The sequence below is a fragment of the Eulemur rufifrons genome, chromosome 6, assembly GCF_041146395.1.
Source record: "Eulemur rufifrons isolate Redbay chromosome 6, OSU_ERuf_1, whole genome shotgun sequence".
In the NCBI taxonomy this organism is placed as follows: Eukaryota; Metazoa; Chordata; class Mammalia; order Primates; family Lemuridae; genus Eulemur; species Eulemur rufifrons.
Genome location: NC_090988.1, coordinates 104,626,186 through 104,653,557, shown reverse-complemented (window position 1 = coordinate 104,653,557; position 27,372 = coordinate 104,626,186). Strand labels below are relative to the sequence as shown.

The 27,372-nt window shown below is 56.8% G+C and overlaps 1 long non-coding RNA gene and 1 pseudogene across 1 annotated transcript in view; one reads left to right on the top strand and one right to left on the bottom strand.

The window, feature by feature from the left end:
- The window catches only part of LOC138385467 (uncharacterized), a 137,596-nt gene extending 115,877 nt beyond the window's left edge, over positions 1 to 21,719 (bottom strand). The window contains exon 1 of the long non-coding RNA XR_011233714.1: positions 21,627 to 21,719. This is a non-coding gene — a long non-coding RNA (uncharacterized lncRNA). The remainder of the gene's footprint in view (positions 1 to 21,626) is intronic.
- Positions 12,493 to 14,576, top strand: LOC138383623 (programmed cell death protein 1-like; annotated as a pseudogene).
- Positions 21,720 to 27,372: the final 5,653 nt, after the last annotated feature.

Sequence of the window (27,372 nt, the reverse complement as noted above, 5' to 3'; positions counted from 1 at the left end):
CACTGACCAATCAGACTCAGCCACCATGACCAATGAGGACTCAGCCGCACTGACCAATCAGACTCAGCCACGTTGACCAACCGGGACTCAGCAGCCATGACCAATCAGATTCAACCACACTGACCAATCAGATTCGGCCACACTGACCAATCAGGACTCAGGGGCGCTGACCAGATTCAGCTGCACTGACAAATCAGGACTCAGCCGCAGTGACCAATCAATACTCAGCCGCACTGACCAATCAGATTCAGCTGCATTGACCAATCAAGACACAGCCGCATTGACCAATCAGCTCCAGCCATATTGACCAAACAGGATTCTGCCGCACTGACCAATCAAGCTCAGCCAAATTGACCAGTCAGACTCTGCCGCATTGACCAATCAGGACTCAGCCACACTGAGCAAGCAGACTCAGCTGCCTTGCCCAATCAGGACCCAGCCGCCCTGACCAATCAGATTCAGCCACACTGACCAATCAGGACTCAGCCACGTTCACCAATCAGGACTCAGCCAAGTTGACCAAGCAGATTCAGCCACCCTGACCAATGAGTATTCAGCAGCACTGTCCAGATTCAGCCACACTGAGCAATCAGGATTCAGCTGCCCTGACAAATCAGGACTCAGCCGCAGTGACCAATCAACACTCAACCACACTCACCAATCAGGACTCAGCCGCACTGACCAGATTTAGCCAAACTGACCAATCAGGATTCAGCTGCACTGACAAACAGGACATTTCGTTGGATGCCAGACCTTGTGCATTTTACCTTGTCGGGTGCCAAGTGTTCTTACGAGGCTACGAATACTCGTCAGTTTTGCTCTGGGATGCAGCTGGGCTTCTTGGAAACAGTTGGATCCTTTGCGATATGTTAGGCGGGGCCCTCCCCTGGGGGGTTAATCGTCTCCACGCTCAGGCAGGGTCTTCTAGGCATGTCCGCAGTGCTGTGCATCACGTGTTCTCCTCTGTCTGCCTGGTGAGCCTTGGCTCGTTCCTGCTAATCCTTCCGGGTGGATCTTTTGCCATCACACCAGATCCTCAATAAATATCAGCTCAATAAATACCAAAGAATAAACATTAGACACCATTTTTCTTATGGTCTTAAAGTCAAATTTATTTTTTAAAATGACATTCTATCTAGAGCTTCCTCCTCCATCTGCCCTCTTTAATTTCAGGTATTTTGTCAAAATTCCTGGTCACTAAACAAAGCTGAACATGAGCTATTTAACGACACATGAATTGCCGTGATGTGGCCTCAGATAGCAGCGTAATGAAATGCCATCAGCGACCAGATGTGGCTCTTGCATCACCTGCATTTTGGGGACACGGAGGCATTTGTGGGACCTGTTATCGCTGCTCCCCAGCACGGGCGAGTGTGTGTGACCCACACGCAGCGGGAGCAGGAGAGAGACCTGCCCGTGGCGGCAGCCCGGCCACGAGGCAGCCGCGCGGTGTGGATTCTTTTTCCGACGTTTGATTCTTTGTTTCTTCTTAGCTCCGTGCCTGACCAGGAGGCCAGTCAGCCCGGATGCCCCTCTTCAAAGAAGAAATCACAAGAAAAATTAGCAAATAGTTCAAATATTAGTCAAAATAAATAAAATTTGTGGCATCATGTTAAAGGAAGATTTGTCACTTGAAATACAAAAGAGACTGCAAAAAAAAGTATACAAATGGCCAATCAGCTCAGGAACAGCTGTTCCACTCAGTGGTCACTGAGGAAACGCAAACTGAAGCTGACAGGCCCCAGCTCCGGCACCAGGTCAGTCGCAGGTGGGCAGGGGCCTCTGTGGGGAGCCAGGGTCTGGATCAGAGGGGCTTCTGCGTATTTCCTGAGCAGCTGCTTCCAGCGCAGCTCCCTGGCAGAAAATGAACACAACTTCTCCAGGGCAGGCTATGATTGTGTCTTGTGTGGACCACGCTCCCCTGCAAACGCGAAGTAGACAGTAGCAGAAATAAGGAGGCTCTCGCGGCCCTGCGGGATCCCGTGGCCCCGGGCGATCCCGGTGGGTGGAGGAGGAGGGGTCAGATCCGGGGCGGTGTGCGGAGAGGGCCAGCCGAGCTGACGGGGCCACTGGCCCCCGGCCGGGGAGAGCCCAGCGGTGGCTTGCAGCCTCCAGCGGCGGCGTTCTGGGTCCTGGAAGCAGCCCTCCTCCCACCTGCCCTCCGAGGCTGAGACCCGCAGGCCGGCAGAGCAGGGGAGCCGGGAAGCAGCACCTGCTTCCGGCCACGGCAAGGCCAGGAGACACCCGAGCGCCTCAGCTGAGGATCAGCCCACTCAAGATGGTTCTGGGACCGTATGGGACTGGGCTGCCGGCACCACCCAGCACCCGGGACTCTGCACCGCAGCTAGTCCCGCCTCAGCCCCCAGCCAGAAGGATCCACCTGTGCCTGCTGTGTCCAGCCTGGTCCCCTGCGGCCCGGGCGGGGGCGGGCCCAGGTGCTCTGTCCAGCCCTGTCTCCCGCCTGCCGGGACCCCCATCCTAGTGTGGAGGGTGCCCCCCTGAGCTTCGGGAGTGCAAGGGACCCGAAGTGCAGCTGGCCAGGGTGGCCTCTGCGCACCGGGCTGAGGCATCAGCACCCAGGTGGGCTCTGGGGAGGCCATGGGAGGGTCCTGCCATACCCTGACCTTCGCCCCTATGTCACCGAGGCTGCAAAGGAAAGGAGCAGAAACGTGACACCAGAGGTGAACAGGCGAGTCATCCTTCCAATGGCACAGAGCACGTGATGGGGACTCCTGGGACTGCAGGACACGGTCTGCCATAAGTGTCCAGGATGACAGGGTCAGATAATCGGGGGAAGGCATCTTATTTCCAAAGGCCTTTTACTTCGGGGACCAGAGACCAGGCTGTCAACAGCCTGATACATTATTAAGAATGTGTCACCCCCACCAGAGGGCTGCCAGGGCCTTGAGAAGGGGTGGCAGGTCCTCCAGGCGTGGGGAGGCGGCGTGGGTGCCCATGTTCATGGCCCATTTGCTATTTTAAAAACTACCCATGAGAGGAACCCCCACAGCAGAGCAGCACCCCTCCCGCCGCTCTCCTGCAGAGAGACTCGCCCAGGGTCCACGGGTGTCCGCAGGTGAGCCAGGGGCGGGGTCTGCCAGTCACCTCGTGCTGTCCTTGCAGGAACTGCTGCGGGACCCTGGTCCCCCTTCCCTGGGTGGGCTCTGGGTCTGGAAATCAGCTTGGGTTACAACTGGGTGTGAAAAAGTCATTTTCCACTTGCCCCCACCAAGGCCACCTCGGGCAGAAGAGCGGTGACGTCCTTTTGCTCTCAGATGTGGACCCCAAGGTGCCCTCACTCTCCCCAGCACTGCACCACCTTTTCTTCCTTGTCCACGGCCGTACCACCCTGAACGCGCCCGGTCTTGGCTGATCTCGGACGCTAGGCAGGGTCAGGCCTGGTTAGCATTGGTGACCCCAGCGACCCCAGCCTGCTGTAAAGGCTGCAGTTGCCCCACCCTGTGGGCGGAAGTCCTGTGCCAACCCCACATCCACAACCCTCGCTGCGCTCCCTGACTGCACCTGGACAGACCCAGGGCTGGGCCTGGGGCAGGACCCCAGGCACAGGCTCTCTGAATCAGCTCTCGCTGTCTGGAATAAGTTCTCTGCTCCGACCTGCAGGGCATTCACACTCTGCTTCCCGAGGTCCTGGGTGCTCATTGCCCATAGGACTGGCAAATAGTGGCAAAATACTAAAATTGTCACCTACAGTTACATCTGTAGTCAAGTGTAGGCGGTCAGTAGCTGCTTCTAAGCGTGTTGCAGAACATGAGGCAACAGGAGAAAGCCCCCAGTTTAGCACCAAAGGTCCCAGGCAAACAGGGACAGTTGCCATGACAGATGGAGACACTCCTCCAAGACCAAGGAAGCAGGCTGGGGGCGCCCGAGTCCCAGCCCCTCTTGGTCTCCTGCACAGAGGTGCAGAGTCTCCAGGCCCCAAGCAGCCCGGGGAAGGAAATCGCTGCACCTCCGCTGCAGCCAGGCCTCTGGCCCAGGGGGTGTGACCCTCAGTTCTCTTAGCAAGGGACCTCCAGCCAGCCTGTGGCAGGGATCAGGCCAAAGCTCTGCCCACCCCGCTCCCCGCAAGGACTTCTTTGGCCTCTGCCCCCCTCAGCGAACGCTGCAGATGGAGCAGCCCCTACCAACCAGGGTGGGCTGCACGCTCCCGGGAGGTGGGGAGCACTGTCCCAGGCCAGTGCCTGCCTCACCCCCTGAATGACCGCAGGGCCAGCACGGATCCCATCCCCAGGGTCCAGGGCTACCAACCTGGCCCTGACTCCAGCCCTGCAATGGGCACACACGTGGTCATTTAGGGCTGCACTGCCTCTTGTCCCCAGCAGTGACAGAACCTGTGATCGAAGTTCTTGCCAGACCCGGCCAAGGCACCCAAAGCCCGGGCTCTGTCTCAAGCTCTGGGTGGACTTGGCTGATCCTGAGCAGGCTGATCCCCGTCACTAGGAAATTTACCTAAAATCAGGAACTTGCTCACCACTTTGAGTCCCCTCAACGTTGGCTAAACTAATAGTAATTGCATTTAAAAAACGTGTCTGCCTTTACTCTTACCTGAGACTTTGACATTCAAAGTGTCTGTCTGCTCAGTCGTCAACAGTAGTTATTGCTGCGTCACATTTAGGTGGGTCTAACCCGACATTCAGACCGGACGAGGGTCAGGCGAGGGCTGGTCGAGGGCTCAGGCCCAGCTTTGGTTTCTGCTGTCCATGCTTTGAGTCCCAGGCCTGTTTTGGCCTTTTCACTGGTTTCTGTGCCTCAGTTTCCCCACAAGGACGACCAGAATAGCCAGTGCGTGTTAGCGCTGTCCCCGCGGACCACGAGCTCGCGCTGCATGATCTGTTTCGGCCTGCGACGTTCAGCGACTCATTACAACAACCGTCACGATGCTGCTCGCGGGGAGTGTCAGGCTTCAGCCGAGTCGCCCATCGGGCGGAGAAGCCGGCAGCCAGCCCTGGACCGTGGGGTGCCCCGTCCCGGCCCGCACTTCCCTCCCGTGTCTGCCTCCGGCCCCGCCCCTGCCCCCATTGACCAATCAGATTCAGCTACGTTGACCAATCTGGACTCAGCCGCGCTGACCAATATCATTCAGGTGCACTGACCAATCAAGACTCAGCCGCACTGACTAATCCGCTTCAGCCACCTTGACCAATCAGAATTCAGTCGCACTGACCAATCAGTCTCAGCTAAATTGACCAATCAGACTCAGCCTCGTTGACCGATCAGGACTGAGCCACACTGACCAATCAGACTCAGGCGCGTTGACCAGTCAGGACTCAGCCACACTGACCAAGCAGGACTCAGCCAAGTTGACCACTCAGGACTCAGCCACATTGACCACTCAGGACTCAGCCACCTTGACCAAACAGGACTCCGCCGTCCTGACTAATCAGATTCAGCCACTGACCAGATTCAGCCACACTGACCGATCAGGACTCAGATCCACTGACCAATTAGATTAAGCTGCATTGACCAATCAGGACACAGCCGCCCTGACCAATGAGATTCAGCCACACTGACCAGTCACAACTCAGCCACATTGACCAATCAGGACACAGCCGCCCAGACCAATCAGATTCAGCCACACTACCCAATCAGGATTCAGCAGCATTGACCAGAGTCAGCCACATTGACCAATCAGGATTCAGCTCCACTGACAAATCAGGACTAAGCCGCACTGACCAATCAGATTCAGCTGCACTCACCAATCAAGACTCAACTGCAGTGACCAATCAGCGTCAGCCACATTGACCAATCAGGATTCGGCCATACTGACCAATCAGTCTCCCCCAAATTGACCAATCAGGATGGAGCCCAAATGACCAATCAGACTCAGCCATGTTGACCAATCAGGACTCAGCCACACTGACCAATCATACTCATCTCCATTGACCAATCAGGACTCAGCCACTCTGAACAATGAGATTCAGCCACACTGACCAATCAGGACTCAGCCACACTGACCAATCATACTCATCTCCATTGACCAATCAGGACTCAGCCACCCTGAACAATGAGATTCAGCCACACTGACCAATCAGGACTCAGCCACATTGACCAATCAGGACACAGCCACCCTGACCAGATTCAGCCACATTGACCTATCAGGATTCAGCAGCACTGACCAGATTGAGCCACACTGACCAATCAGGATTCAGCTGCACTGACAAATAAGGACACAGCCGCACTGACCAATCACATTCAGGTGCACTGACCAAGCAAGACTCAGCCGCACTGACCACTCAGCCTAAGCCACATTGACCAATCAGGATTCAGTCGCACTGACCAATCAGGCTCAGCCACATTGACCAATCAGACTCAGCCACACTGACCAATCAGACTCAGCTGAGTGGACCAGTCACGACTCACCTGCCCTGACTAATCAGATTCAGCCACACTGACCAATCAGGATTCAGCTGCAGTGACCAATCAGGACTCAGCTGCACTGACCAATGAGGACGTAGCCTCATTGACCAATCAAACTCAGCTGCACTGGCCAATCAGTACTCAGCCTCACTGTTCAATCCGACTCAGCTGCCTTGACCAATCAGGACTCAGCCAAGCTAACCAATCAGACTCAACTGCATTGATCAGTCAGAATCAGCTGCATTGAGCAATTAGAAGTAAGCCACAGTGACCAATGAGACTCAGCTGCATTGAGCAATTAGATTCATCTGTATTGATCAATCAGGACTCAGCCGCACTGACCAATCAGACCAAGCCAGTGAATCCTTCATTTGTATAATGAACCTGACTGTAGCCTGGGCGGGAACTTACGCTGTGTCACCCCTGCCTTCCCTGTGCTCTCTGGAACGGCCACCCTATCACACGGAATGCGGGGTCTCTGGAATGACTCTCTTTCCTCCAGACTCCTTTTTAGAGAACTTCTGTTCCCGGCACGCGCGTCCTGCAGACTTCCCCCCAGCTGTCCATACCCGCAGGCCAGTCCGGCCCCGCCCTGCACCCTCCCCAGACCTCCCGCTCAGGCTGCAGCTCATCCTTGCCCGGGCCCCACAGGAGCTACTGGAGCCCCGAGGGCACGGACCTCGCCCGCTTGGCAGTGGGCTGCATGGTCGCGGTGCCTGGCAGAGGCTGCCCAGCTCCCGCACATCAAAGGGCCCATCCTCCGGCCGCCTGGGACACTGGGGAGCCACCGCACCCCGGCTGAGAATCCTTGCTCAAGGCCAGGGACCCTGAGTCCCCACTGGGACCCCTGCTGGTGGCCTTTTGCGATACAGCTTGAAAGCTGCCAGCTGTGCCAGCTTCCTCTGCCATGTGGGGCCCCTGCCTGCAACCCGCACAGCTCCCCACTGCCTCCTCCCGGTGTCCTTGGCTGGACTTTGGAACGTCCCAGTGGCCACTTCCCCTTGCTCTCCAACACCTCTGCTGCTTCCCACCAGGACCCTGCTTGGCCAAGCCGGCGCTCTAGCATAGGTAGCTTCCTCTCCAGGGCCCTGGGCATCTTGAGGCTGGCAGGCGTCGGGCCAGCTCGCAGCCCTGGCACGTGGGGGGCTGTTGGCCTGCTGTGAGTCTACTGCTTGTACTCTGCGCCTTCCGATGTCGAGGGTCAACTGTCTACCCTGTGGCCAGCCAATTCCCACTAAGTCCCCGTCTACCAGGGTCCGAGGCCCCCACGTATGTCTCGAGCATCTCCTGAGTTTGGCTTTTGTGTCCCTGGTGGATTTTGAGGTGCTTCGCAAGGTGCTCACAAGCAGGAGCTTTGATCGCTGCCATATTGCCTCAGCCCCTCAACCCCTAGCAGCTGCCCACTCCAAACAAAATGATGGGGCACGTTGGGGAGGCCCAGGAACAGGCAGGGCTGGGACCAGGCAGGCGAGGCGCTGAGCTGGGTGGTTCTGTGCCCCAAACAGGAACCAGGTCGAGAGGCCCATTCTGGCATCCGGCTGCTCCATCCCTATGTGGCTCCAGTGAGAGGGCCCTGGAACTGCCGCTTGAAGACAGAGCCTGCCCTGGGCCAGGACCCCGGGAGGGGCTCAGCAGGCCCGAGGCTGCGGGCAGCCAAACCCCAGGGCCAGGGTCAGGTGTGCTGTGGGCTGGGTGGTGTCCGATGGGCTGGTCCTGCCTTGGCTGTGCGGAGGGGGAGGGTGAGAATGGTGCTGCTTCTCCAGGGAGAGGCTGAACAGACGTCCAGGTGTTGTTGTGGCCGAGCATGACCGACCACCGACTGCCAGCAGCCCCAGGCCACCTGGAATGAAACTCCAAACTCCGGAGCCCCCCCGGCAGGGGATGGGGGGTGAACGCTGAGGGAGGAGTCGGACCATGCAGAAGGGACAGAGAGGGGCTGCAGGGCCCAGGGGGTGGGCAGGAGCCCCTTAGCCCCTGCACAGTCCCATACCTGTGGATTGGGCACAGGGAGCTGCCCAGGAGCCCTGTGTCCCCGAGACTCCTGCACCCCACAGCCACACCCCACCCCCCTGCCAAGTCAGTGTCCTGACACCCTCCTGGCCCAAAGCAGTAGCCCAGGGCCTGGTCAGCCAGAGAGGCTTCCAGGAGGGAGAGCTGCCCCCCCACACACACTGCTGCAGAGGGCACAGGGGTGAGACAGGTGTGGACACAGGTCCCCCAGGTCCCCTCTCAGGGCTTCCCTGGGAGGCTTGGTCCCACCAGGGCCTGCCCTACACCTGGCTGTGTAGATCCCGCTGGTTCAGGAAGGCCCTGGGACTTCCTACCAGGTTCACATGGTTGGGGAGGAGAGTGGGCCTCCATGACCATCCTTTGGTAAAACTGAGTCAGTTCCATCCACGGAGCTCCAGGGCAGGTGGCACTCCCAAGATGTTACGTGGTGTCGCTGTGCCACCCAGGTGGCCACACCTCCTACTTGCCCCCTCCCTCCTCTGCCTGTGTGTCCATCTCCGCCTCTTTGTCTCCCCTGCTCTCTGTCTCTGTCTGTCTCTGTCTCCCTCACTCTCTTGTCTCTGCCTCTCTCAGGAGGTGCAAGACCAGCCACAGAGTCCAGAACCTGACAGGCAGGGAGTGGGCACGGCCCAGCCAGCTCAGGTGTGAGCAGAGGGCAGGGGAATGGGCACCCTCGAGATCCAGCCTCCTGCGGGGACCTCTGAGCTCCCAGCTGTGCACAGGGACCCTGGGAAGGGAGCTGAGCAGGGCAATTGGGGACCTGGCCCTCTGGCAACTCCTCGTGCCACTGGTAGAGCTGGTGTGATAGCGCCCCCCAAATTTGCGTCCACTAGGAACCTCAGAATAGGAACTTATTTTAAAATAGGGTCTTTGTAGAAGTAATTAAGTTAATGATCTTGAGATGGGGGCCCTAAATCCAGTGACAAGTGTCCTTATAACAGACACCCCAGGAGGAGGCCCCATGAGGACAGAGCAGAGGAGGAGCTGGCAGCCACAAGCCCAGGATGCAGGGAGCCACCAGACACTGGAGACAAAGAAGAGTCCTTCCCTGGAGCCTCCAGGGGGCACATGGCCCTGACCGTCTGGCCTGCTGGCCCGAAGACAGGAAGCTCCTGTTGTTTAAGCCACCCGGTTTTACAAACACAACTTCTGTGAAGAAGTTTGTTCACTGCTGGCGAATCAGTCTTTAAAAACTGGAAGGTAAATCCGTGGAAGTTGTCCAGGTCCTGTCAATGGACCAAGAGCCCAGAGCAGGGTCAAAGGGCGCACTGGTCAGGTGGCCATGGCTGGTGAGGGGCCACTAATTCCCAAACCAGGATCTAATTTTCCTAGCTGAGCAAGACCCTATGCCGCTATTTTAGGTGACTTTCTAAGTGCAGACTGAGCTGACTGCCTGCTAGGGAATGACACACCTGCCATCTAAAATCAATTCCATTCGCAGAGAGTCAGGAATGGTCTTCATGAGCTGGCTGGCTCCTGGTGTGACACCGGGGCCCTGTCCAGGAGTGGTGCCGGGCTTTCTGGTGGCGCTGCACAGCCGGCCTGGTTCTCCTCTGGGCAGGGGACTCGCTTAGCTCCCTGGACGGCGACTGCCTGCCTGCTTGTCCTGGAATAATTCTGCTCCCGAAGCCGAGGCCACCTCTAGCTGTGATTCTATTGATAACATCACTGAATTTATGTCAAGAGCATTTGTACTCGTTTTGAAAAACGGACCACTGAGTCACCTTTTGACTAAAATGGTAAAAGGAACACAACCAGGTTGATCTTTTCACTACCTGGTTTATATCGTCAGTACTAACTTCCAGAAGGCAAGTGCCCAGGGCTCCGTGGGCCATAAAGAAAGCCCAGCCAGCCACAATGGATGTAAAAAGAAACTGAGTCACAGGACTGGCCCAGTGTGACCCCACCCGCGCGCGCGCTCTCCTGCTCTGTGCCTTGCCTGTGCTCTGGAGGGGACTTCTCAGAACAGCAAGAGTTAAGGTCAGTCTGGGCGGTGGCTGCAGAAGCGACCCCAGAGGGGCTGAGAGGAAGCTGAGGCCCGGCCACTGAGGGGGCCACGCTGCCCCCAGGTTCCCGAGGTGTCAGTGCTGGTCTTCGCAGGCGGCACGGCCTGTTGGACGCCAGCAGCCCTCACCCGTTCTCCGGTTCAGCATCCGATCGTCGTCTGCTGCCTTTGTGGGTCTCTGAGCGCGGGGCCTGGGCTGCGGTGGCACCGGCAGACAGGCCTTCGCGCTCTTTCGCCACTCCGTCCCCTCCCTGTGTCCAACTAGTGATGTTAACTGGTGCTCCTGGGCGTCCCGGGTGCCCTGGCATCTGTGGGCTGGATAACAGGTCAGTGAGGACAACCTTGGTGGGAAACTCGAGTGCTGGAATGTTCCACCTTCCCATCCTGATGCTCCCTCGCAGGGACAGGGCATTGCCATGTGATCTGGCAGGGTCTCCTCTCTGCCCCCCCAACCTGAGAAGGAGCAGCTGTCCTCGCTTTCTCACCTTAGGTCTGGGCGCAGGTGGCTCCAGCGGTCACCCCTGCCGTGAGCCTGTTCTCAGCCCCAAGTGCGGTTCCTGGAGACTGAGGGCACCAAGCGGCTGGGTGCCGGGAGGCCTCTGTGGGCCAGGGAAGCCCTGCGCATCCATATCTCCTTCCGAGGGGCTAGGGGTGGAAGATGCCCACCAGCCGCCCCTGCTGCAGGCCCTGCCTGCCTGCCTTCCTCAGTTTCCCTTTCTGGAAGGCTCCTTGCCTGGACTCCCCTCTCCCGCCTGTCCTGTCCCGTCCACTGCCCACCCCTGGTCTCCAAGCAGGTCTGAGGCCACACCTGGTTCTGGCGAGCAGTGGGGTCCCGGGGTGTGCTCCCTGGTGAGGGCTGTCATTGGGAGTGTGCAGATGTCCTGGGGACACCTGCTCGGGACACCAGCTCCGCCCTTCTCCTCTCACTTCCTCCGGAACTGTGGAGACCTGCGGGGCTTCGTCCCTCCCAGCCTCCAGGTTGCCCGAACGAAGGGCAGGCACACCCGGCACCCTCACCGGGCTGGGGCCTCACTGGGTTCCGAGACCCCATCCCAGCGACCTTCTGGGCAGGGAGCAGCCTGAGGTGCGTGTTAGTGTGGCTGCAGGAGGCTCCCAGGGGGACGTGCAGCTGCGAGGGGTCTGGCCCCACGGTGCTGGGACAGGCGGTGGCCTGTGGCTCAGATACGCAACGTCGGAATGAAGAAAGGGCTCCCCGAGGCCCCGCGGTGATCGTGTCGCCCCTGAGTGGGGTCAGAGAGCAGCCTCCGGCTCCACGGGGCAGGGGGTCTCAACGCCAGGGGAGCCCCCCACGTGCTCCGGACACCCCCAGCCTAGGCCTGGCCCCTCCCAGGCCACCGTGGCCTCCCCAACACCCCCGTCCCTCCTGGTGGGTGTGACAGGCCGTGTGCAGAGTCACACGGCTGCAGGGACCCCCCCACCGGCACAGCCGCCTGGGTCCCGCCCGGCCCCTCCACGGGGCCCCTGCTCAGGCCGCACAGCCCCATGCCCAGCGGGCACCAGGCGGGCTCCGCGGGAAGCCTGTGCGGCTGTGGCTGGGCCTCGGCTGGGGCGTGGGGAGCCCACGGTCCTCGCCCTCGTCCCGGGCAGGGCTGTGGCGGAGCCTCCCCAGGATCCTCCCTGGTCTCACCTCTCGCAGTCATCCAGCACTTTCCAGACATCTCTGATTTCCTTCCTAAGCAAGAGGGGTCACTTCAGACACCTCATTCGCCCACGCGAGGTGTCCGGTGGGGACGGCCACGCATCGGTCCTGGCCACACGCACCCTGGCGTGGCTCACTTACCTCTTGGGCTGGCCTGGCCATGGGCACGGGGGCTGGCTGCCCCCTGCCCCCTCGGAGCTGTGACTGCTCCGTGAGAGGTCCCCACGCTGCCCCGAGGCAGTAGAGGGACCGGTAGTAGCCGTGGCAGCTGCAGCCTCTTTCCTGTCACCACGCGCTGGGGGCCAAGCCCAGCCGGCGTCGCGGGGAAAGGAGCCGAGAGAGCACAGTGGGGACTGACACCGCAGGGCTGGGCCAGCACCTGGGTCCAGCGGGGGACAGGACTGGGGTGGACAGGAAGGTCACCTAGCTGCACCGCGGGCAGATGTCTCAGGTCTCAGTCTTGGTCGGTGCCTCCCTGGGAGGAGGCCGCTTTCCCAGGCGGCTGGGGGGCCGGCGGGGCCACGGGGGCAGCGGGGTCTGCTCCGCTCTGACCGTCACTCCAACACCAGCACACACCAGGGCTCGGGTCTGCAGCAGCTTCAGCCTGCGCTTCCTCCTGCACCTCGGTTTCCCCACGTGTAAATCCGGGACCACGGCAGAGCCAGGTGCAGTCTGGGGGTGAAGCCGGCAAGTGAGGGCTCTTTGGCCCTCCCGGGACCCCCAGCTGTGGGCAGGAAATGCCACCGCTGGTCACATGGGCCGAAATGGGGGCTCCTCTTCTTCCATGTGCCAGAGAAGCACATGTGAGTAGGTGAGGGTAAGCATGAAAGGGCGTGAGCACACGTGGGCGGTGTGCGTGTGTGAGTGAGCATGTGTGGGCGGTGTGCGTGTGTGAGTGAGCATGCGTAGGCTGTGTATGTGCATGTGTGAGCACGCGTGGTCGGTGTATGTGCGTGTGTGAGCAAGCGTGGGTGGTGTGCGTGTGTGAGTGTGTGTGTGAGCATGCGTGGTCGGTGTATGTGCGTGTGTGAGCACGTGTGGGCAGTGTACGTGTGTGTGAGCACGTGTGGGCAGTGTACGTGTGTGTGAGCACGCGTGGGCAGTGTGCATGTGTGTGTGCACACGCGTGAGTGTGTCCACGAGGCAGCGTCCTTGGCGGGAGAGCAGCCACCACCACATCCTCATGCAGGGGGTCGGGATCGTGAGGCCCCGTTGCCATCACAGGAGCGCGATGGCCCTGCTGACGACTCCCGTCCCCAGAGTCCCAGCTCTGAACTTGTCCTGAACGCAGGGCAGAGGCTGGGCCGTGAGCCTGCCACGAGGACCCACTGCCTCCGGGCTGGGGTCTCCATCCAGGCCCCCGTCCGCCCCCCAGAGCAGAGCAGATGGGCCCAGGGCAGGGCACCTAAGGGTCAGGGCCCAGGTGGGCAGAGCTGGGACATGCGGGGTCGGGCCCTGCACAGCCCTCTCTGGGGGCCTGGAGCCTAGAGGGGAGGGGGAGGCTCCTGGGGAAACAGGGTTGGGGACAAGCCCCGAGCCTCAGGTCTCAGTGAAGTCGAAGGAGAGCGCCAGCCCCGAGGGCCCTGGCAGAGGGTCCGCCCATGAGGCTACCGGGCTGAGGGAAGTTGGGGGTCTCCCTGGCTGCCCAGCCCCTCCCTCATGCTGGGCCCTGCTCCCTCTCCACCCCTCAGACGCCCCCGACAGGCCCCTCAGCTTCTCCCCCGCCCGGCTCTCGGTGCCCAAGGGGGCCACCGTCACCTGCAGCTTCGCCAACTCCTCGGAGAGCTTCGTGCTGAACTGGTACCGCATGAGCCCGAGCAACCAGACCGACAAGCTGGCCGCCTTCCCCAAGGACCGCAGTCAGCCCGGCCAGGCCCCCCCTTCCCCCTCACGCAGCTGCCCAAAGGACGCGATTCCAGATGAGCGTGGTGGCCGCCCGGCGCAAGGACAGCAGCATCTACCTCTGTGGCGCCATCTTCCTGACCCCCAAGACGCAGATCAAAGAGAGCCCCCGCGCAGGGCTCACGGTGACAGGTGCAGTCCCCGAGACAGGGCCGGGGGTGGGCGCCCCCTCCACCCCCGCAGAAACAGGAGCCGCAGGGGTGTGGGGGGCAGGGGCTCTGACGGCCACTCAGGGCCTCAGCGATTGACCCCTGACGGGGCAGGTATGCCAGGTGGGCACTCTTCTGAAGAGCAGGCCAGGAACAGCTGTCACTGCACAGCTGAGGTCCCGCAAGGCCCCTCAGGTCAGGGAGTGCAGGGCAGGTAACCCTAGGGGAAGGGAGCCCGCCCATGGGTGCCCCTGCGGACCCAGCCCCCGAGAACCCTGCCCCCAACCTTCGTCCTTTGTGCCCTTCCAGAGAGAGCTGTGGAATCTCCCACACCGCACCCCAGCGCCCGCCCAAGCCTGGGGGCCAGTTCCAAATCCTGGTGGTCAGTGTCACCAGCGTCCTGGTGGACGTCCTGGTGCTGCTGCTACTGGCCTGGGTCCTGACCGCTGCCTGCCCCGGGGGCCACTCGAGGTAACAGCTGCCACAGCCCTGCCTGAAGCATCACCGCACAGTGGTGGCGTAGGAGAACAGTGACGGGTGGCCCTGGAAGCAAGCACCTGCAGCCCTGTGTCCCCAGCATGGAGGGACAGACCAGGGACAGCAAGCTGGCCTGGAGGGGTGATGAGTTCACAGGGACAGATACCGTGAGATGGGAGGACCGTCAGGGACTCAAACCAGCAGCGCTCAGTGGCCGGGGGGTGGGGGTCGAGGTGAGGGTGGGCAGGCTGGCGTGGGGCCCGCTCTCCCTGGAGACGGAGAACAGCCCAGTCAGGGCGGCACACACTGATGTCAGGGTGTTTGGACATCGAAGAATAGATTTCCAGGACAAAGTTGATGTATTAGTTAGTTACTGTTAGTTGCAGTAAAACTACCCCAAAATGTAGCCGCTTAAAACTACACCTGTTCATTCCTCAGCAGTTTGCGTGGTCAGGAGTCCAGCACCACGGAGCGGGGCCTTCCACACAGGGCCCCTCACGAGGCTTACACCAGGTGCCTGTGCGGTCACCTTCTCACCTGCGGGCGGGGGTCTGAACCCGAGTCCCCACAAGGCGGGGGCCAGTGCAGGTCCTCGTGGGCGGCTGGCCAGGCACCACCTTCTCCTTCCACTCCGAGCCGCGTGGGCTCTCCTAGGGTGAGCGGCACCAGGGCGACAGCCCATCGGAGGGAGCGAGCAGGAGGCCAGAGAGCTCCAGCCAGGGCAGCGTGGTCGGTCTCCTGGGCTACTCTCCCTCTAGTCCCAGCACTGCCTCTGTGTCCTGTTCCTGGGGCTGCAGTCGCTAGGCCCAGCCCCCACTCCAGGGCGTGGGGCCACAATGCCTGAGCACCCAGGGTGGGCTGTTGGGAGCCACTGAAGCTTGGGGGACAGTCACCTAGTGAGTCCTCAGCTCGGCATGGTGAGGATGCAATCCCGTGGGAAGGTGTGTGCCACCCCGGGTGTGTGCCCACCAGAGGAGAAAATCTGCTGGCAGAGTCCGGGAAACACAGGGTTTCCCAGTCGCTGGAGCTGGAGTAAGCGTCCAGTCACGCTAGGGGACAGTCACCCAGCTCAGCAGCGCTCTGGCCTCAGGTTCCTGCTGGAAGGTCTGCAGTTTTGCGGCTGTCTCTCACCCTCTGCCTAATCAGGTCAACACACTGACCGCCATGTGAATTGTATTTAACTCAGGCTAGTTTTGAGCCCAGGTCTGTGTGAAGCAAAACCCTGCAGTTGGTTCACGAAAATCTTGATGTTCTCATTGTTACAACTAATACTGACAATTTAATTCAAAAAATGTGGGTTGAGTTGCATATAACCCATGCACAGAAAACAATAAAAAGTAAGAAATTAGAATGGATCGTTTAGTTTTAATAAAACACCATGGCCCCAGGGAAATTTTTTTTTTTTAGTGTGGCAGTCAGGTGTTAAATGTTTCACATGGAACTTACCCAGGCAGAGCACAGCATCCAGGAGGTTCCAGGGCGTGCTTACCATCTGGGTTTGATGGTATTTGTGCAAATCCAGGCACAAGAACGAATATTTTAAACAGAATATAAACAAGTGCAAGTTTACGTGCTCAAGCCATGACACAGGTTCTGAGGGGCTGTGGAAGAAATGAGAGCCCGGGAGTTAATCAAGACAGACAAGTGAGGCCCAAGAACCACCTTTGCAGAAACCCTCCAGACCCAGGCTGAGCTGCTGGCCAGGCCGGGGCAGCCCAGGGCCACCTCCATGTGCTCCCTGAGCTGCAAATAGGCTTCCGTGGCTGGCCCTCTTCACTATCTAGAAAAAATTATAAACCATCTGTTCTCACGTTCGTTGGTGTTTAGGGGAAGAAAAAGGAAATGTTTGGCTTCTCCAAGGAAGCACATGGCTGCAATAGGCACAGACGCATTTTTACCAATATTGCTCCTTTTTTGATAAACACGTCTCACGCCCTGGGGTTCTTCTGCCCCCGCGGGATGCAGAGACCGAGCTGACGGCACTTTCCAGGGTCCAGACTCACCTCACGGGCCTGCGTCTGCTCTGCCACCAAACCCAGGGGGTCGGCCTGGCCTGTGCTGTCCACACAGAGAGCCGAAGAGTGGGGCCAGGAGCACTGCTGGGGGGGAGGAAGGAAGCTTTGATGCGAGTGATGTCAGCCGGAGCCGGGAGGGGAGGGCGAGGACATTTGCAGCGGGCCACGTTTCGTGGGGCTGGAAGGCGTGGGGTCTGCGGGCGTCCTGCTGGAGAGTGGGCTGCTGGTGACGGTGGCAAGTCGCTGGGGTCCTGTGCAGAAGTTGGTCGAGTCTGCTCTTTGGGCTGCCCCGTCTGAAAGGCTGAGGTCCTGGGGAGGGAACAAAAAGTGCCTTAGGGAGGGGTCACTGTGCAAGGCCGAGTACACGAGCACCCGCAGGGGTGTGTGACCCGAGGACCCAGCGGTGTGGCCTCAGGCTGGTGGCAGCACCTGTGCAGCCAGCCCCACCCACACTCCTCTGTCCGCGCATCCCCGGTGCACAGCACGGAGTGTCCAGACGTGAGGACCCCCCACCGGCTGCCCGGACCCTCAGACAGAGGGGGCCTTCCGAAGCTGCCCTCCAGTGCTGCCCCCCACACTGGCAATGCCCGTCAGGCGTGGCCCTGCGTGGGGTGGCAGGCACAGAAGAGCCCCTGCCCCAGGCCGCCCGTGTGCCCACTTGCCTACTCAGATGGCAGCCAGGCAGGGACCACAAGGCACTTGCACCCTGTCCTGGCCTCGAGGGGCCTCGCGGGGCCGCATGGCGGGCAGAGCTGAGCTGTCGTGCGGGTGCTGTACACACGGTTGATGACCCTGCCCCGTCCTCCTTCCCCTGTCTCGTGTCCAGGAAGTTGAGCACATTCGACTGTATCACCCAGAACAGCAGAAAAAGCAATTGGAGAGCAGCAGTGCACGTGGAGGAAGGACTTCACCAGGTACTGCTGTCCCTCGGCCTCAAGTCTGTCAAGGGCTGGGGACCCCACAGCCACTGTCCTTTGCTTCCCTCCTGGTATGGCCCTAGGACTCTGTGATGTGTGTGCACCTGTCTCTGTGTGAGGCTGCGTGTGTGTCTGTGTGCTGTGTGTGGTGTGTGAGGTTATGTGTGTGGCTATAGCAGTTTGGTGTGTGGTCACAGGGAAGACTGAATGCTTCTCCTGGGACTGGGGACAGCGAGAGTGTGCCCTCCCACCACTTTTGATGTTGCACTAACGTTCCAGCCAGCACAACAGAGCAGGAAAAATGAAGGCATACAGAACACAAAGTAAAACTATGTCTATTTTCAGGCAATAAAATCCTGAAAAATAAATTTGAAAACTACTTGAAATAACAAATTAGCTTAACAAGGTGCAGGGCATAATATCATGATACAACACTTAGTCATTTCTGTACACTGGCAATGAAAAATCTAAGTTCTATGGGAAAGCTATTCTATTCATAATATTACCAAAAGAATAACTTTAACAGAATTGGTGGAAATATATTCCCTGAAAGCTGTAAACCATGGCTAAGAGAAGTTGAAGACAGTCTATTAAATGGAAAGATCTACAGTATTCACAGATTGCAAAAAAAATTGTTAAGGAGCAGTTTTCCCCTAAACTGATCTACATACTAACCAGGATCCTTACTGAACCCTGGCAGCGCCTTTCCTTAGTGGAAATGACAAGCTGACCCTAACATGTGTACGGAAATTCAGAGCATATAGACAATATGCCAGCCAAAACAATTTTGAAAAAGAACAAAATTGAAGAACTTACACAACCAGACATCCAATTTTACTACAAAGCTATGGCAATAAAGACAGTGTGATGCTGACATAAAGATGGACCCACAGCCAAGTGGAACAGAATAGAGGTCCAGACTTCAACCTTTCACTTATGGTCAATCAATTTTAAACAAGGATATCAAGATAATTGGATGGGGAGAAATGACACCTTCAACAATTGGGACTATCTACAAAGCTCTGTTTGTATATCGTCTATAGTACCAAATTGGCTTATAAATAAATGAGTATTCATAAGTTATGCAAATAAGCCCAGGTGCTTTTCAAATGCACAGGACTTAGTAATCTTTCGGCAGATGAGACTGGTCTAATATTGGTTTGATGGGAATGGCCAGGTCTTCAGCTAGATGCATATATTTAACTTTAAAGTTCTTACTTTTATGATGCTTTCTTGGCATGAAAATTTAGCCTGGGATGATGGCTATATTTGTCTGATGTCTCATAAAATTTTCCAGGCATAATTGTTAAGAATGAATAAATTGGGTAGATGTGGCTAGAAAAAAAGTTTGTAAATAAATTTTTGATAATGGTTATATTTTGTAATATGTTTACTTGGGGAGGTTTCTCAAATATTTTAAGTAAATATACCCTTAGAGTTTTACTAAGTGAAGTTAAATGATGAATATTCATTGAATATATAGATATTACCCAATTAAGATAATTCTAAAACAGTAATTGAACATTAATTGAATAAGAGTTTAGAGTCATATACTTTTGACTTCTTATTTCAAAGAAACAAAAGTTATCCGAGTCTGTTAGTGACCCATGACTCTGTTTAGTGAAGTACCTCAAACCTTTTAACATCTTTGGCAGGTTTTCCTGGGGTCAAAATCCTAAATTAAATCTTTTTGACCTAAAATTAACTTTGGGATTTTCCAGTTGGACCCCAAGAGAGCATCAAAGAATGTATATCTCTTCGTCTGGAGATATTAAATTATTAGGCTAATTTGGTAAATTGTACAGGAAGCATTGCCAAATAAAAATGATATGTAACTTAGTCATATTTGTGTAAATGTGTTATTAAAATGTATTCCAAAAATATGTGATTCTGAAAATTCTAATGTGTTATGTGCTATCAGTCATTATGATTACTATGTTAAACTGTTATATGCCACAGAAATACCTAAATTTTCTTGCCAATTGTAAACTCTCATCAGACTTTTGACCCTGGCTGTTCTGGGTTTCCACAGTTATTATTTTAAATTCTTTGATGGAAGCATTTTCAATCAGCTATAGTCCAAAATTGTTAATCAAGATTGAGAAAAACAATCTTGATTACATGAAACTAAGTAATTGATAAGAATACTGCTTTTATGCCTTTATTTAAAATGTTGGTTCTTTACCTAAATGTTTTCCAGAGCCAAGGAAATTTTCTTTCATAAGCTCTGTATAGTTTGCAACAATTTTGTAAAGTATCCTATTGTGAACAAAGATGAAAGCATTTGCTTTTTCTCCCTACTCGATTCCTTCAAAATTCCGGAAGTATTCGTGAATATCCTTATCTTTATTTATATAAGTTCAATAAAAATATGCTGTCTCTTTACAAGCAGGATACAATTGGAAACACTGGCCATATTGCCAAGGATTTGACTGAAGTGTCATATTTAAGACTATGCATAAAATGCCAGTGTCCCCAGCCTTACAGTGAATGAGTAAAAATTTGTCACTTCCTGGCAGTGACAAACCTTAAGACTATAAGTAAAGGGAACTATAAGTAAAGAGACTATAAGTCCGAGAACCTTAAGACTATAAGTAACACCTAAAGCCTGCCTTGGTTTGGCTTCCTCCTCTCAAGAAGTTCTAAAATCCGAGATTCCTATATGATCAACGTGGACAGAGAAAATCATGCTTCTAAGGAAAACTGAAGCACACCTGCTAGTAGATTGAAGCCCTGTGCACTGTGTTCGAGTCCTTGTTATCTACCTGTGGCCTGGAATGGATCCTAAATCCCCCAATTTCCTCCAATATTTGGCTACAACTAAATCCTGCTAAAGTCCCCGGGACCTCTCCCAGCAGCAAAGCAGGGATACTCCAGGGCCATTCATGGAACACGACCCCTATCCAGATTAACCAACTAAGAGAATTAAATATTCAGATTGGAGAGGAGTTAGATATGAAGATTGGAGGTGTGGGTGACACTGGGGCTACTCTGTCTATCCTTAGTCCCGGCACACTGTCTCTGTGCCCTCCCTGGAGTTCTGAGTTCATCTAGATGGTTGGAGTGGCCAACGAATCTATGACAGTTCCTAAATCTCTACCTATCCTCCAACTAGGACCCCTCGTGACAGCCGTGGTCTTTTGCTTGTCCCGTCAGCCGCCATACATCTCCCGGACAGGGACTTCTTAAAAACCTACCAGGCCCATACGTCCTTCTCCCAACTAGGGGAAATAATGCTTGAGTTATTTTCACCAGGAGACTTTGCCACACAACGGCTTTTACCCAAATTCCCATCCAGTCAGTTAGCCTCGCCACCACTACCCACCCTGCTCTGTAAGAGCCAGGTGGGAGTCTGGGCACAATCCAACACTGAGGAAAACCCTCAGGTTGTGAAGATGACAGTTGTGTACACTCCCGAGGACGCGATTCACCCCAGGAGTTGACCCCAGTGAAGGAGCGAGATGGGGAAGGTTTCTGCGGTCCTGCGTTGGACGAGGTTCTGCTTGGGATGACCGTGCGATCAGAAACCTTTCCCATGCCGTGAACAGAGCTGCCGAAGCCACCAGGGCACAGCGGGTGTCCCCAGACGCCCTGGCCAGTCATTGCAGCCCAGCCGCTGCGAGCGTTACACCAGCCCCGCCCTGTCGCTGCCCACACTCCCGCAGCACCTGGGTCGCGTGAGAAACCTAAGATCTTGCGGCAGTGACACTCTGACCGACGCGTCTTCAGAAAGCCCCTGGTCCTGGGCCGACGCACTGGACTCAATTTCCCTTTCTGAGCTGTTTCCAGGTCCCGTCGGGGCGCCCCACCCCTCGTGCCCTAATGAGCCTCCTCGCATCCAGGCTGGGCTCGGCGTCCTCCCCACCCTGCCTCAGCCATTCTCACAGGCCTTTGCGGGAGGTCCCGGACCACGCCAGCCGACTCTCCGCAGCCAACCGGACCCGGAACCGATCCGTATTTCACAGGCGCTTGGGCGCTTCCCAGGCACACGGCCTGTGGCGCTGCCCGGCCCCTCCACTGCCGCTGGGGTCCCGCGTGGACTAGGGGGACCGGGCCGGCTGCAGCTGCTGCCCCGGACGGGTCCGGCTCAGAGGCAGAATGCGGACAAATGAGTACCTGAAAGCCCATCCTTCAAGACGGACCCGAGCAGCAGCAGGGTCTGATTTTAACATGGAGCTCAGGGGCCATTTGCTGACTGGAGGCCGCGCCCATGCCGCGCCCACACCGCACTGGAGTTCACCAGAAACCTGAGCCTGGGATCAGCTTTAGCACGTCTGCAGCTCAGCTGCATTAAGGAATTAGAACTCAGCTGCACTGACCAATCAGACTTAGCCACACTGACCAATCACATTCAACTGCATTAACCAATCAGATTCAGCTGCATTGCCCAAACAGGACTCAGCCACAATGACCAATCAGACTCAGCTGCATTGAGCAATTAGAAGTAAGCCACACTGACCAATCAGATTCAGCCACAACGACCAATCAGGACTCAGCCAAACTGACCAATCACACTCAGCAGAATTGACCAATCATACTCAGCCGCACTGACCAATCAGGACTCAGCCAAATAGACCAATCAGACTCAGCTGCAGTGGCCAATCAGAACTCAGCTGCACTGACCAGTCAGACTCAGCTGCACTGACCAATCAGACTCAGCCTCAGAGATCAATTAATACTCAGCCGTATTGACCAATCAGATTCAGCCACACTGACCAATCAGATTCAGCCACACTGACTAATCAGATGCAGCCACATTGAGCATTTGGACTCAGTCACGATGACCAATGAGGACTCAGCAGCACTGACCAATCAGTTTGAGCCACACTGAGTAGTCAGGACGCAGCCACACTAACCAATCAGATTCAGCCACACTGACTAATCAGACTCAACCACATGGACCAATCAGACTCAGCCACGTTGACCAATCAGGACTCACCTGCACTCATCTATTATATTCAGCCACCCTGATTAGTCAGGAATCAGCGACACTGACCAATCAGATTCAGCCACACTGACGGAGCAGACTCAGCCATATTGACCAATCAGGAGTAAGCCAAATTGTCCAATCAGACTCAGCCATGCTGCTCAATCAGGACTCAATAGCACTGACCAATCAGATTCAGCCACACTGACTAATCAGACTCAGCCACGTTGACCAATCAGGACTCAAAGCACTGACCAATCAGATTCAGCCACAGTAACTAGTCAGGACTCAGCTACACCTACCAATCAGATTCAGCCACATTGACTAATCACACACAGCCGCATTGAGCATTCAGACTCAGCCACGTTGACCAATGAGGACTCCGCAGCACTGACCAATCAGGTTCAGCCTCACTGACTAGTCAGGACTCATCAACACTGACCAATCAGATTCAGCCACACTGACTAATCAGACGCAGCCGCATTGAGCATTCAGACTCAGCCAGGTTGACCAATTAGGACTCAGCAGCACTGACCTATCAGATTCAGCCACACTGACTAGTCAGGACTCAGGCACAATGACCAATCAGATTCAGCGACATTCACTAATCAGACGAGCCACGTTGACCAATCAGGACTCTGCAGCCGTGACCAATCACATTCAGCAACACTGACTAATCAGACGCAGCCGCATTGAGCCTTCAGATTCACCCACGTTGACCAATGAGGACTGAGCAGCACTGACTAATCAGATTCAGACACACTGACTAGTCAGGACTCAACCACACTGACCAATCAGATTCAGCCACACTGACTAATCAGATTCAGATGCATTCACCAATCAGACTCAGCCACGTTGACCAATCAGGACTCAGCAGCACTCATCAATCAGACTCGGCCAAATTGACCAATCAGATTCAGCTTAACTGGCCAATCAGGACTCAGCCAAATAGACCAATCAGACTCAGCTGCACTGGAGAATCAGACTCAGCCGCATTGAGCATTCCGACTCAGCCACTTTGACCAATGAGGACTCACTCTCACAGACCAATTAGGACTTAGCCGCACTGACTAATAAGATTCAGCCACACTGATTAATCAGAGGCAGCCACATTAAGCATTCAGACTAAGCCACGTTGACCAATGAGGACTCCGCAGCACTGACCAATCAGATTGAGCCACAAAGACTAATCACACGCAGCCACATTAAGCATTCAGACTCAGCCACTTTGGCCAATGAGGACTCAGCAGCACTGACCAATCAGATTCAGCCACAATGACTACTCAGGACTCGGCCGCACTGACCAATCAGATTCAGTGACACTCACTAATCAGACTAGCCACGTTGACCAATCAGGACTCTGCAGCCATGACCAATCACATTCAGCAACACTGACTAATCAGTCGCAGCCGCATTGAGCATTGAGATTCACCCACGTTGACCAATGAGGACTGAGCAACACTGACCAATCAGATTCAGACACACTCACTAGTCAGGACTCAGCCACAATGACCAATCAGGTTCAGTCACACTGACTAATCATACGCAACCGCATTGAGCATTCAGACTCAGCCACGTTGACCAATGAGGACTCAGCAGCACTGACCAATCAGATTCAGACACACAGTGTAGTCCAGACTCTGCCACACCTACCGATCAGATTCAGCCAGACTAACTAGTCAGCACTCAGCTACACCTATCAATCAGATTCAGCCACATTGACTAATCAGACGCTGCCGCATTGAGCATTCAGACTCAGTCACGTTGACCAATGAGGACTTGGCAGCATTGACCAATCAGATACAGCCACAGTGACTAATCTGACATAGCCGCATTGAGCATTGAGATTCAGCCACGTTGACCAATGAAGACTCAGCAGCACTGAACAATCAGATTAAGCCACACTGACTAGTCAGGACTCAGCCGCACTGACCAATCATATTCAGCCACACTGAATAGTGAGGACCACACTGACCAATCAGGATTCAGCCACACTGACCAATCAGACTCAGCCGCACTGACCTATCAGACGCAGCCGCACTGACTAATGAGTACGCAGCCGCACTGACCAATCAGATGCAGCCACATTGAGCAATCATACTCAGCAACGTTGCCCAATCAGGACTCAGCCACACTGACCAATCAGAATCAGCCACACTTACTAGTCAGGACTCAGCCTCACTGACCAATCAGATTCAGCGACACTAGTCAGGACTCAGCCACATTGACCAATAGGATTCAGCCACACTGACCAATCAGACTCAGCCGCACTGACCAATCAGGTTCAACCACATTGACCAATCAGCTTCAGCCACACTGACGAATCTGGATTCAGCCTCACTGACCACTAAGGACTCAGCCTCATTGACTAATCAAACTCAGATGCACTGGCCAATCAGGACCCAGCCTCACTGTCCAATCTGACTCAGCTCATTGACCCATCAGGACTCAGCCACAGTAACCAATCAGACTCAGCTGCATTGACCAATCAGACTCAGCTGCATTCTGCAATTAGCAATAAGCCACACTAACCAATCAGACTCAGGTGCATTGACCAGACTCATCTGTATTGACCAATCAGGACTCAGCCGCACTGATCAATCAGACCAAGCCAGTGAATCCCTCATTTGTATAATGAACCTGACTGGAGCCTGGGCAGGAACTTACGCTGTGTCACCTGAGCCTTCCCTGTGCTCTCTGGAACGGCCACCCTATCACACGGAATGCAGGGTCTCTGGAATGACTCTCTTTCCTCCAGACTCCTTTTTAGAGAACTTCTGTTCCCGGCACGCAGGGGCCCCACAGACTTTCCCCCAGCTGTCCATACCCGCAGGCCAGTCCGGCCCCGCCCTGCACCCTCCCCAGACCTCCCGCTCAGGCTGCAGCTCATCCTTGCCCGGGCCGGCCATGGGAGCTACTGGAGCCCCGAGGGCACGGACCTCGCCCGCTCGGCAGTGGGCTGCATGGTCGCGGTGCCCGGCAGAGGCTGCCCAGCTCCTGCTCATCAAAGGGCCCATCCTCCGGCCGCCTGGGACACTGGGGAGCCACCGCACCCCGGCTGAGAATCCTTGCTCAAGGCCAGGGACCCTGAGTCCCCACTGGGACCCCTGCTGGTGGCCTTTTGCGATGCAGCTTGAAAGCTGCCAGTTGTGCCAGCTTCCTCTGCCTTGTGGCACCCTGCCTGCAACCCGCTCAGCTCCCCACTGCCTCCTCCCAGTGTCCTTGGCTGGACTTTGGAACGTCCCAGGGGCCACTTCCCCTTGCTCCCCAACACCTCTGCTGCTTCCCGCCAGGACCCTGCTTGGCCAGGCCGGCGCTCTAGCATAGGTAGCTTCCTCGCCAGGGCCCTGGGCATATTGAGGCTGGCAGGCGTCAGGCCAGCTCGCAGCCCCGGCACGTGGGGGGCTGTTGGCATGCTGTGAGCCTACTGCATGTGCTCGGTGCCTTCTGACGTCAAGGGTCAGCCGTCTGCCCTGCGGCCAGCCAATTCCCACTAAGTCCCCACCTGCCAGGGTCAGAGGCCCCCACGTGTGTCTCGAGCGTCTCCTGAGTTTGGCTTTTGTGTCCCTGGTGGATTTTGAGGTGCTTCGCAAGGTGCTCACAAGTGCTCACAAGCAGCAGCTTTGATCGCTGCCATATTGCCTCAGCATCCTGAACCCCAGCAGCTGCCCACTCCAAACAAAATGATGGGGCACGTTGGGGAGGCCCAGGAACACAGGCAGGGCTGGGACCAGGCAGGCAAGGCGCTGAGCTGGGTGGTTCTGTGCCCCAAACAGGAACCAGGTCGAGAGGCCCATTCTGGCATCCGGCTGCTCGATTCCCACGTGGCTCCAGGGAGAGGGCCCTGGCACTGCCGCTTGAGGACAGAGCCTGCCCTGTGGGGCCCTCTGGTGGCCGCCGGCGGCAGGGCAGGCGACCGCGGCTTCTGCAGAGTGGAGGCCCGTGGGCGCGATGGCTGCGCGGGCAGGTCTGTGGCAAGGTCTGGGCTGGTGGCCCCCTGGCCTTGCAGTGAAGGCTCCTGGGAACCTGCGGCGGCTCGCTGGGGCAGGGTTGGCAATGCTCCGTGCTGCTGTCCGGGGACAGTTCCCGCTCCCTGTCGCTAGCCTGGCCGCAGAGGCCCCAGGTGGTGTAAGAGGATGACCTTCCGCAACAGCCAGAGTCTGCCTGGACGACCTCAGGCATCGGCCCGCAGCGCACCCCGGGCCAGGGCAGCGGCGGGGGCACGAGGCCCCCCTGGCCTCCAGCCCGGGTCCTGCTGACGGCCACAGGCGAGCGACCACACAGAGGCACTAGGCAACGCGAAGTTAGGAGCAGCCCTAGGGCGGCCGCTGCCCACTCGGAGGGAAGTAACTGGACGCTGTGGGCAGAGACCGCGGGGCAGGTCCGGGCTCGGCCGGTGGAGCCGGGGCAGCCGGGTGGCTGTGCCTGGGCGGCCAGAACAGAAGGACGGTTCTTGGCTTCCCGGTCAGCCCCGGAGCTGAGCTGCCTGTTCAGCGGGCGTCTCCCGCCATCAGCTGAGCCCACACGGGGCTTCAGGAGGGGGCTCTGGTCTCCTGCGACGAGGACAGAAGCCCTCAAGGTGGCCGATGTCCAGGCCCTTCCAGGCCCTGTGTGGGCAGAGGCCACCTCCCCAGCCCCCGGGGGGTTTCTGGGATCGCCGGGAGCTGGAAGACGGGGGGGGGGGGGGGGAGGGGCTGCTCGGGGGTCTCAGCGTGGGCGTCTGGTCCTGCTGGGGCCCGGGGGACACAGGGCGGTCAGCGTGCACGGGACAGCCCTGGGCAGGAGGAGGCTGCAGTGCGACAGTGCCGGGAACCACTGCGCCCTCCTCCAGTGGGGACAAGGGGGAGCTGCCGGTCCAGGTGAGTGGCCAGCCTGGGGCCGCCTCCGCCCTGGAGGCACAGGCCTGTCCTCAGAGCGCTGTGCTCCTGGACAGCC